Genomic DNA, 10682 nt, shown 5'->3' with positions numbered 1-10682 from the left:
GCTTTGCTTTCTTTGAGGAAGAACCACTGACTTTCCCTTGAATTTTCTTGATTTTCACACTGATCTTATTCACTGTAGTTGTCAGCTCCCTCACAGAATCCTTGGGAATGTTAGTATTTTGAAGTGCTGAGAACCCATCAGATGCAGGATTTCTTGACTCTAGCTGTTGGGGAAGCTTGGAGATTGAATCTGGGCGTTCTGGAAGAGTTGGGGTATGATCCGACCATGGACCCAAATATGAACCCGAACATGGGGTCGTGTTATGGGGTCGTGCTCCCCTTGGAGCTTCCTCATATGCTGTGAAAATCTCTGCTTTTGGCTCATTTACACCCTCAAAGACTGCATAATAATTTTCACATAAATCCTCCCCATCTTGAACTGCATTGTCCCCAATGATTGTAATGTTTTCTTCATAGGCAGGTAACTCGCTTAAGGTGATAGCATGGATTGTAGCCAACTCCCTTTGATGGAGTATTGATGTCCCTGGGAGTTGTCCTGAACAAGTAGAAACAGCCAAGCTTTCAAGGTGATGAAGTCTGGAGGTTAAATCTTCAATATTGAGATTATGGGCATTGTTAATGTAGTCCAGTTTGTTGTTCATCTCTGTAAACAGCCTAGCTGTTTCCATAGCTTCATTAGCTTGACCTTGTAGAACTTGCTGAAGCATATTCGTCAGTTCTTGATCTTGAGCAGGGGCCTGCTTGGGATGTTGTGGAGGATAGATTGGGACCATAAACTGCTCATCTTCACAAACAACATTTACTTGCTCTTGTTGGGTTAGACGGAGTTTATCTAGCTTCTCAAGCTTCTCATTTAAGGCCTTTAGTTCCTTCCTATGCCCTTCCACAGCATCAACACCTCCCTTTAAGCTGAAATCATATTCCTCACTGTAATTTGCATCGCATTGAGCAAAATTCTCTACTAATTCCCAACCTTCAGCTACATCTCTATTCATGAAACTTCCATTGGAGGCTGTGTCTAGAAGTATTCTGATACTGGGAATAACACCTCTATACAAAGTACTCAACAAAGATGCATCGTTGAATCCATGGTGTGTGCATTGTCTCTGGTAGCCTTTGAAGCACTCCCATGCTTCACTGAAAGACTCGCCATTTTGTTGGAGAAATCCGGAAATTTTGTTCCTCAAACGTGCAGTCCTTGAACTAGAGAAGAATTTTGCAAGGAAGAACTTCTTACAATCAATCCAAGAGGTGATTTTTCCAGAAGGTAAAGTCTTCTCCCACTGATGGGCTTTATCTCCTAGAGAAAATGAAAACAATCTCAGCTTCAAGGCATCCTCACTAACTCCATTTATATTGGTGAGGCTACATAGCCTGTCAAACTCATCAAGATGTGCAAGTGGGTCTTCAGTAGGCAGTCCATGAAATCTGTTGCTCTGAACCATTGAGATCAGACTACTCTTGATTGTGAAGGTTGTGTTGTGGACAGCAGGAGGCACTATCTCATACCTCTGAGTATAAGTAGTGAGAGCATCACTATCACCAATCTTCCTTCTCCTTTGAGGTTCAGTTTGATCATGTGGGTTTTCCATTCCCACTTCTTCTCGTTCTGCTCTGGTAGTGTCATGTGATGTCTCAGTTCTCTTGGCAAACGGTTGGTGTATTCAAGTACCCGATCAAGAATCCGAAAGGTCACACGAGCAGGTGCCCGAGTAGACATGTTCGGGTAGGGGTTCGGGTGGGGGATCAGATAGGGGGTCGCATGGTGGATCGGATAGGGGGTCGCGTAGGTTCACCTGAGATCCAAAACAGACAAGTGAACACTCAGTACCGAGATATAATAAAGAACTTGATCTAGCAAGTGCTGAAATCCTAAATGTAACAAGAAACAACCAAATGGCAACAGCGCCAAATTGATAGACAAGTTTTCACCCAGGGTATCAATTTCCTATGCAATTGTAGTACAAAGGGTTATCAATCCAAATGGTTGTTATGCTAGCGGATAAGATATGATCAGAACAATGCAAGTCAAGCCAAGTAATAATGGGGGTTTTATCTATCAACCTAATGTGAACAAAAATAAGAAAAACAAAAGGAATAAAAACCAAGAACAACTCGAAGTACCACACGATGCAGGTGATCGAGTACCAGATCGGGTTGGTGGTCGAGTAAGTAAAGAAAATGCAAACAATTAAAATACGAAAGCTCCTACGGATGGAGGTAATCGAATCCTAAGTATTCTAGACCAGTATGGATGCCTTACATGCCTCAAGCAATTATTTCCTAGACAATGAACCTCTAAGACCTTGTCACCACACTTTTGCACTAGCAACAATCAACCTTAATCACATCACCACACTGTCGCACTAGCAATATGACCAAGCAGGCATTAAGAACAATTCATTATTGTTAGTAGACTTAAACTCATCTGATTTTGTCACTCAGAGTTAAGTAAACCTCTAGCATTGGCCTAATCAAGCATTTTATCTACTCCTTTCGGCCTGTAGCATTGTAAACGCCCTAGATCTAATCTCAACCTTTCGGTCTGTTGACAGCATTAAGAACACCAACCTAGAAGGAAATCTATCAATCATCACAATCAACTAAAGCATCCTAACCGATCAAGAACACAAAATCATCTATCCCATCCCTAGAAACTTTACTACACTACTCAGATCTCATGACAAAGAACATAAACCCAGAAATAAATAAAAATTGCATAATCATAAAGATGAGAAAGGGATAAACGTTTTATTAAAAAGAAGCAATAGCAAAATGTAAACAGAATTCAAGTTGAAAGAAGAACAAAAACATGAAAAGAAATGCTAAGAAAAGAGTGGAGACGGCTCTCGCCTCCCAGCTCGCGAAATTAGGGTTAAGAGGGGGTATTTATAAGGAAACAGGTTGATCTAGCCACGACAGCGGCCACATCAGCAGGTATCCGACCATGCTACACGAGGTGGAACTCGAGCTCCCCTTCGGGTGCATGATCGGATAGGTGATCGGGTGGTTCCATTCTTCGATCCGGATGTATATACGCTTACTAAAACAGGAATAACTCTTGAACCGCACATCTGATTGGCTTCAAATCACCACCTTTGGAAAGATAACTCGATATCCTATAACTTTGATGAAGAACTCAGAAGCTGAATCCCAACGTAAAATCTTCATTCGAGTCGATATTTGCAGGTCTCGTCATGAACTCGACCAGGTGCTATGTGGTAATTATCGGGTGGTATGGTCGGGTGCCTCCATTTTTCCTTCTTGATGCTTCTGTGTAAACCCTATAAATGTAACCAGTTCCTTCCTTGTGATAGCTGCCACTTGTTAACCTTTCGTTTTGCTCTTTTTAGGCTCTAAAGTACCTGTTTTCATCCAAAATGTGCAAATGCAAGAATGCGACACCCTAAATGGCCTAAAAGTGAATTTCTACAGTTAATGGCCTAAAAATGCTAGGTTAGAGGTATGAACAATGCAAAATATGGACAAAAAAGGATGCTAAAAACATGTAAATTAGAGAGTTATCAGAGTAGCTGCTCAATGGAACAATTCACCAGTGATGTATGCACACATGGAAGCAGGGTCTATTGATCAATTGGGTAATGTTCGTGCAAGTGAACATTTTGAGGATTCATTTACCACTCACAAAGGACCTGCATTTCAGGTCGGCACTGAAGGACTTCATGGCTCAGTCGGAGGTGGTGACGCCCAACAACGGTGGAATGGTTTGGGACTGGTGGATGGTTTGAGAATAATTGATGAAGACATTGAAAAACCATTGATGGATCCATTGTTTAATGATTACACACAAAGACTAGATGTTGAACCAATGAACTGACTAACGCCGATGGTTGCCTGACAAAATCTGCAGAAGAAGACGCTATCTACATTGGCCGTGTGTTTACAAATAAAACAGAGATACAAAACACGCTTACCATATATGCCATAAATAGGTTGTTCCACTTTCGGCAGGCCAAATCTAATACAAAGAGGCTAATCTATGTTTGTATTGATCAACACTGCGGATGGAGAGTATTTGGACATGTTGTTTCACCATATTCAAAGCATTTTGAAATCCGAACAGCTACACTAACCCACACATGTTCAATAACAGATAGATCTCAGTATGAGAAATGATAGACAGGTTTTCACCCAGGGTATCAATCCCCTATGCAGTTGTAGTACAAAGGGTTATCAATCCAAATGGTTGTGTATTGCTAGCAAGAAGGATATGATCAGAACAATGCAAGTCAAGCCAAGCAGGTAGGGTTTTGGTTCTAACAGTCCTAAAATAAACCAAGTGAAAGAATATAAACAAGTAAACCACACGACCTAAGCACTCGATGCAAGCAATCGAGTACTGGATCGAGTGGGGTGATCGAGTATGCAAGTAAGATATGAACAACTCGAGGTATTACTCGATGCAGGTTATCGTGTACCTGATCGGGTAGGTAGTCGAGTATGCAAAGAAAATGTAAACAAATGAAATACGAAACTTCCTAAGGATGGGGGTTATCGAATCCTAAGTGTTCTAGACCAGTACGGATGCCTTACATGCCTCAAGCAATTATTTCCTAGACAATGAACCTCTAAGACCTTGTCACCACACTTTCTCACTAGCAACAATCAACCTTGAACACACTACCACACTATCGCACTAGCAATATGAACAAGCAGGCATTAAGAACGATTCATTATAGTCAGTAGACTAAAACTCATCTGATTTTGTCACTCAGAGTTAAGCAAACCTGTAACATTGGCCTAATCAAGCATTTTATCTACTCCTTTCGGCCTGTAGCATTGTAAACGCCCTAGATCTAATCTCAACCTTTCGGTCTGTTGACAGCATTAAGAACACCAACCTAGAAGGAAATCTATCAATCATCACAATCAACTAAAGCATCCTAACCGATCAAGAACACAAAATCATCTATCCCATCCCTAGAAACTTTACTACAATACTCGGACATAGAAACGAATAACAAAGCAATCAAAATGAACGAAAATGGCATTGTATTAAAAGATAGAATAGAGTGGAAAGAGTATAGGATAAAGATCTAAGAAAACTACAAAATAAAATGCAAAAACAAGAAGAAAAATGGTGAGTCGCTCAGTTCTCTCACAGAAGCTCTCGCTCTCTGGTTTGAGGGTCTGCGGCGTGCTCGTTTGCAAGCTAGGGGAAGAGGGGGTTTATATATGGAAACCATTTGACCTAGTTTCCCAGACCTGCTCGATGGTCTACTCGATGGGGTACACGAGGGTGAAGTCGGGTTACTCATCGGGTGGATCTTCGGGTTGCTCTTCACGCTCTTGGATCCTTCTTCGATTGTGTTGGGGTTCGGACGTGTTCTTGTAGCTCGATTGCTCCTTCGGGTACATGCTTGAGTTGTCCTAATTTTTCCCCATTTTTGGCTCTTTAGCACCTGTTTTCATCCAAAATATGCAAATGCAGAAATGCAACACCCTAAATGCTCTAAAAGTGAATTCCTACAGTTAATGACCTAAAAATGCTAAGTTAGAGGTATGAACAATGCAAAATATGGACACAAAATAATGCTAAAAACATGTAAATTAGAGAGTTATGAGACCCCAAAACTTAAATCGTGCTAGTCCTCTAGCAAGGAAGTAAGAGGGTATGGTTTGAAAGTGGGGACTCATAACCTTAAGATGCTAACCGAAGGATTCAAGCTATAGTCCTTAAAGATAGTTTAATGGTGCTAAGATCAATCAACATACTTACAAATATTTTTCTATGCTTATTACCATGCATCGATCTAGCTCAACCTCCAACTAAAGATAAAGAACATCTCTTTCACATTCATTAAGTGTTTGGCGAATTCTTGCAAATGGAAGGTGAATCAAGCTCAATCGGTTTCAAGGGTAAGGCTTTTTAGTAAGTTGGTTTCAAACAAATTCTTTGGGTGGTTTTCTCTTAAAAGAAGGAGTGCTAGACAGTTGTGAAAACTATCTAAGATTGAGAACAATTTGGGCATACAAAGCTTAACTCTTGACGATCTACCCCTTTTCTCTTTCACTTTATTTTCTCTTTTTTTTTTATTTAAACCCCTCTAGAATTAAACTACCCACATCCTTGATTTTAACTCTTTTTTTTTTTTACTCTCTAAGGTTTAGACTTTTAAACTTTAAATTTCTACCTCTTTCTCTTTTTTTTTTTTTTTTTTTTCTTTCTTTGCTAAACTCCTAATGTATATATATTATTTCCTTTCTTTCTAGGAGACTATAGCAAGAACTTTTCTCTTTTGTTTTTTTTTTTTTTTTTTTACTTAGAGACTTAGAGCTAATGGATTCTAACCTTAGGGACTTTTCTTTTTTATTCCACAACCCAACCCCAAATAGACATTCTAACCACCTAACTTTCAAAACCGAATCTATTAGCTAGTTCAGATCCTAGCTTAGCTAAATCAAGAGGCAGTTCTTTGTCGTTCTCAATACTCTCAAGATTTCACAACCTATAGCACAATGAAAAAGGCCTCACTCAACAATTCACAACAAGGTTTGAAAGAAAGGTTTGGGTTCATGGGTAGGATAAACAAATCGGGTTAAATGAAAAGATTGGTAAAAATGGAGTGCTAACCCGAGTTTAGAGTTACCATGAGCAAGTATTCAAGTTCCATAAGCAAGACAATTAAAGTTCAAATCAAATCCAATAATATAGAGATGTTCTAATGTTCAAGCAAGTAGAGGAAGCATTCAATCGACAAAAAGGGTCTAAACAAAGATTTTTCATTTTTTTCAAAAGACTGATCTAGCAACAATGAACCATGACTAAGGGCTATAGCTTCAATCCTAAGGTTTGATTATAAACAAGGTGGTTTTAATCATTGTCCCCTAAGATGCATATGCAACAATCCTATATGAAACAAACTAGACTCAATCCTAATATGCAAATGCAACTACATGAACACTAGTTTTTTTTTTTTTTTTTTTTTTAATTTTTCAAGATTTTTTTATGCACAAAGATGTAGACTCAAATAAATGAAACTAGTATGCAAAAATTTGAAATTAGAAAAATAAGAAAATAAAACACAATGTTAAATACATTCTAGGACCCTCCCCCAAACTTAAATTACACAGTCTCTGTGTAAATAAAAGTTGGTAAAGAATCTGAGAATCACACAAAATGAATTAAACTAAATGCAATGATATAGACAAGGGGTTGGATGAAATGTGGTACCCCATGGGTCGGTGAAGAAGGAGGTTGCAGCAGTCTCCATACTTGCCAACGTGTAGCCATGGTCGTCTCCGGCTTCAGCAGGTGCCGGTGTTTGCTCGTCAGAGAGCTCAGAGATGCGCACGGACGACTTACTCGGACCAGCATCCGAGGTGTTGATCGAGGGTGGGATCGCGTAGCTCATCGGGTAGGGTATCGGGTAGTATGAGGAAATGGCGGAAGAGGTCCAGAATGATCACCCGTGTATCCACTAGCAGGGTGCATCGAGTATGGCATCGGGTTTGGCGGAAGGACTGAAAAAGAAAGCGCTGAAAACAAGTGAATAATATTTACAGACCTGCCTTTGGGATTTCCTCCCAAGTGAGCTTGTTTATAGTCTCTAAGCTTGACTTTCAATTCATCTCAGGCTGGTGCAGGATCGTCGAGACGCAGATTTGATTCCTCCTTTGTGCTCTTATTTGCCATGTACCTCTTCACCCTCTGCCCATTCACAGTAAATTCATTCGTATTATTATCAAGCAGAGTGACCACTCCATAAGGCAGAACCTCCTTAATTTCGAAGGGTCCTGACCATCTTGACTTGAGTTTCCCAGGGAATAGCCGAAGCCTTGAGTTGAACAGAAGGACTTTGTCTCCAACTTTTAGGTCCTTGTGTCGGATTTTCTTGTCATGAAAAGCTTTGGTTCATTCCTTGTAGATTCTCGAATTATCATAGGCCTCCAGCCGTATCTCATCGAGTTCATGGAGGTCCATTACTCTTTTTTCCTGGGCAGTCTTTATATCTAAGTTTAGCAGCTTAGTCGCCCACATTGCTTTGTATTCTACCTCGACTGGAAGGTGACAGTTTTTTCCGTAAAGAAGCTGGAAAGGTGTCCTCCCAATCGGTGTTTTATAGGCGGTCCTATAAGTCCATAGTGCATCATCCAGTTTGAATGCCCAGTCCTTTTTCGTTTTTCCTAAGATTCTGGCTAATAATGCTTTAATCTGTTTGTTGCTCACTTCTACTTGTCCGCTGGTTTGTGGGTGATAAACTGTTGCGATTTTATGCTTGACCCCATGCTTTTTCAACAAGCCATCGAAAATCCTGTTAATGAAGTGGGTTCCTCCATCACTGATCACTACTCTTGGGATTCCAAATCTAGGGAAAATGATGCTTTTGAACATCTTTATTACGACCTTGTGATCATTCGTCGGACTGGCGGTTGCTTCTACCCATTTCGAGACATAATCGACCGCCACTAGGATGTACATGTTTCCGTCCGAGGGTGGTTTGAAGGGTCCCATGAAATCTATTCCCCAGACATCAAAAATTTTGACTTCTAAGATTGGCTGCTGAGGCATTTCATTCCGTCTACCTATGTTGCCCATTTTCTGGCACGAATCACATTTTACTATGAAGAGTTGTGCGTCCTTGAACATTGTTGGCTACCAAAGGCCAGCTTGGAGTATCTTTTGGACTGTTTTGAAGGTTGCAAAATGTCCTCCATAGGCGGACCCATGACAGTGCTCCAATACTCCCTGGACTTCCTCAACTGCTATACATCGTCTGAACAGGCCATCCGTCCCTTTCTTGTAAAGATAAGGTTCGTCCCAGTAGTAGCTGTTGACATCTCTGAAGAACTTTTTCTTTCTGTGAGCGTCATAGTCCTTAGGAATTTCCCCACACACCATGTAGTTCAAGAATTCTGAGTACCAAGGGAGCTTAGCCGACTCGATAGCCATGAACTCGATCGACCCGGTTGATGCGGGAATCGAGTGAGCTATCGTGTGTCCGATCGTGTGGCTCATTTCTTCCAAGAAGGTGATGTGCATCAGTCTTTCCTCAGGCATTGAGTCGTCGATTGATCAGCTACTCATTCTTGACAAATGATCACCTACTCCATTTTCAATCCCCTTTTTATCTAGGATTTCGATATCGAATTCTTGCAGAAGAAGGATCCATCTGAGGAGCCTAGGTTTGGTGTCCTTCTTTGAGTAGATGTATCGTAAGGCGGCGTGATCCGTGTAGACAATCACCTTGGAACCGACTAAGTAGCTTCTGAACTTCTCAAACGCGAAGACCACTGCAAGGAGTTCCTTTTCAGTTGTGGCGTACCTCGTCTGGGTATCGTCCATGGTCCTGCTGGCGTAGTAGATCACATGGAGCTTTTTATCTATTCTCTGACCTAATACTGCTCCAACAGCGTAGTCCGACGCGTTACACATAATTTCGAATGGATGGTCCCAGTCAGGAGCTTGGACTATTGGTGCACTCACCAAAGCCTCCTTTATCTTGTTGAAGGCGTCTAACCAGTCTTTGTCGACAATAAACTCCGCTTCCTTACAGAGTAGCCGCGTTAATGGTCGTGCGATCTTAGAGAAGTCTTTAATGAATCTCCTGTAGAATCCCGCGTGCCCTAAAAAGCTTCTGACATCTCTTACAGACTTAGGAGGTTGCAGCTGAACCATCACTTCGATCTTAGCCTTGTCGACCTCTATCCCCTTCTCTGAGATCTTGTGCCCCAAAACTATTCCCTCCTGGGCCATAAAGTGGCACTTTTCCCAGTTTAGCACTAGATTGGTTTCCTCGCACCTTTTAAGCACCTTACAGAGGTTTGACAGACACGACGAGAAAGAATCTCCATAAACCGAGAAATCGTCCATGAAAACCTCCACCATTTCTTCTATCAAATCAGAGAAGATAGATGTCATGCATCTTTGGAAGGTTGTGGGAGCGTTGGATAAACCGAAAGGCATCCTCTTGTAGGCAAAAGTTCCATAAGGACAGGTGAACGTTGTCTTCTCCTGGTCAGCAGGGTGTATCGGGATTTGGAAAAATCCACTATACCCATCAAGGAAACAGTAGTAAGGATGATTAGCTAGTCGCTCCAGCATCTGGTCTATGAAAGGCAGGGGGAAATGATCCTTCCTCGAGGTTGCGTTAAGCTTCCTATAGTCAATACACATTCGATGACCAGTTATCGTCGTTGTGGGAATTAGCTCATCTTTCTCGTTTTTGACGACGGTGATTCCTCCTTTCTTTGGGACACAGTGCACAGGGGACACCCAAGTACTATTAGAGATAGGATAGATAACTCCAGCGTCGAGCAGCTTCAGAATCTCCTTTTTCACCACTTCTTTCAGGTTCGGATTCAGGCGACGCTGAGGTTCTATACTAGAGTATGATTCGTCTTCTAGGTTTATCCGGTAAGTGCAAAGATCAGCGGATATACCCTTGATATCATCTAAAAAGTAGCCTATTGCTCTCCTATAGTTTCTTAATTGAGTGCAAAGCAATTTCAATTCCTTTTCAGGGAGGCTAGAGTTAACGATTACTGGATAAGTTGAATTAGGTCCTAAGAAAGCGTACCTTAGTCCATTTGGAAGAGGTTTTAGTTCCACTTTAGGTGCCTTAGATTCGGGCCAATCGTCGGTGATTTGGTGCTGCTGCTGAGGTGGTGCTTGATCACTCTACTCGATGGGGTGATCGGGCCAGTTTTCGGGTTTGTTGGTGTCGAGCAACTGCAGGACATTACGTCGGAGTTGACTAC

At 41.4% G+C, this 10682-nt stretch overlaps 1 non-coding gene across 1 annotated transcript; it reads left to right on the top strand.

Moving 5' to 3' along the window:
- Window positions 1-1043: 1043 nt before the first annotated feature.
- LOC147945439 (small nucleolar RNA R71) lies at window positions 1044-1150 on the top strand. Its single transcript, XR_015597906.1, has one exon. It is a non-coding gene; the product is annotated as a small nucleolar RNA R71 (small nucleolar RNA).
- Window positions 1151-10682: the final 9532 nt, after the last annotated feature.

This window comes from Camelina sativa, chromosome 4 (genome assembly GCF_030686135.1).
Source record: "Camelina sativa cultivar CO46 ecotype springtype chromosome 4, ASM3068613v1".
NCBI classification, from domain to species: Eukaryota; Viridiplantae; Streptophyta; class Magnoliopsida; order Brassicales; family Brassicaceae; genus Camelina; species Camelina sativa.
Note: the sequence above shows the minus strand (reverse complement) of the source record. Positions and strands in the feature narration are given on the sequence as shown.